Source organism: Myotis brandtii, unplaced genomic scaffold, assembly GCF_000412655.1.
Source record: "Myotis brandtii unplaced genomic scaffold, ASM41265v1 scaffold601, whole genome shotgun sequence".
Lineage (NCBI taxonomy): Eukaryota > Metazoa > Chordata > Mammalia > Chiroptera > Vespertilionidae > Myotis > Myotis brandtii.
In genome coordinates, this window is record NW_005370276.1 from 122,846 (window position 1) to 124,213 (window position 1,368).

Here is a 1,368-nt window from a genome sequence, read left to right on the forward strand (position 1 = left end):
GGCGCCACCTCTGTTTGTCCAGACAGTGGTAGCTGAAGCAACTTCCCCATTTATTATTATGTAAATCCTTGCTGATGGGCTAGTCTGCCTGTTGCTGGGGGGTCGCCTGCCTAAGGGCTATGCTATGGGTGTATCCCAGATCAATAAAAGCTTGGTGAGGCTTGAGCACCGGTGGAAGTCCTTCCTCCTGAGTTGGACTTACTCGCCTGGTCCCCCAATATTTCCAAATTATCTCGTGTCTTTTCTCTTTCATTTGTGTGTGGCTCCGCTTCCAGGTCCTGAACCCTGAACCACGCAGGACGTGAAGGGAATCATTTACCAACATCGGGCGCCCAACGGGAAAACTGGAAGTGAAGGTTTCGCTAGAGCAGAAAAAAAACAAAGTTTCACCAGCAAGGTGAGGAACAAAGAATTCACTGTAAAGGTAGGAAAGTTCACCTAAAAAGTGTGTGGGGGGCGGATATTTCACTGTACACAAACAGCCACAATCAGCTACAGTAGTCCAGAGCTGTAGGCAGTGTGGGAACGTTTTCTTAACCAGGCTAATGGGGCAGGATTGGGCTTTTAAAAAGTAGATTCGGTTTTAAAAAAGTAAGAAACTTTATTATAGACTTTTGATTTGCATGCTTAAGGAGTTAAAATTTTAGAAGGTAATCTCTTATAGTTGTTGCATGTTATTATTGAACATAACCCTTGTTTTCTTGAAAAAGGTACATTAGGTCTTGAATGCTTAAAAAAAAAAAAAAAAAAAAGGTCAGCAGCAGGAAAAAACTTGCCTCCAAAAACTGTTTTCCCTTGTGGAACACGGTATTTCATTTGCTAGAGCCTTTATTAGAGGCCAAGGAGGATAAATCGCCTCCCCTTGCACCCTCCGCTCCTAAAGAGGAGCAGAAAGAAAAGAAAAAAAATGGGAGGAATGGCCTTCATGGTCCCCTCCATGTCCTAATCCTGAAATGTTTAATTCTCCGTGAATAGAATCACCTGTGCAAAAAGGCCAAATTATAAAGAAATTGGAATATTAAAAGGTACACTTTTAAATCAGGCTGAAAAAAGAGTGCCATGGTCATCTTAATGTGGTTTCTTGTTCAAATTAAAATCTTAATTTGTATTTGGAATCTAAAATCTGTAATAAGAAATGAAACCCTGCTGCCGAATCCACCTCTGGTGTGGAGAGATTCAAAGGTGGCAGGAAAGGGCAGAGCTATAAGCTCTCCCACAATGAGATGACTTAATGTTTTATTTAAAAATTACTGGAGAACATCTTATGACAACCAAACTCTGGCTAAGATAACCTTGGGTGCTAGCCATAACTTTGGAAAGCGAAATAGGAAAAAATTTAAAATGTCTTTTTCTATTAAGCATGACTTT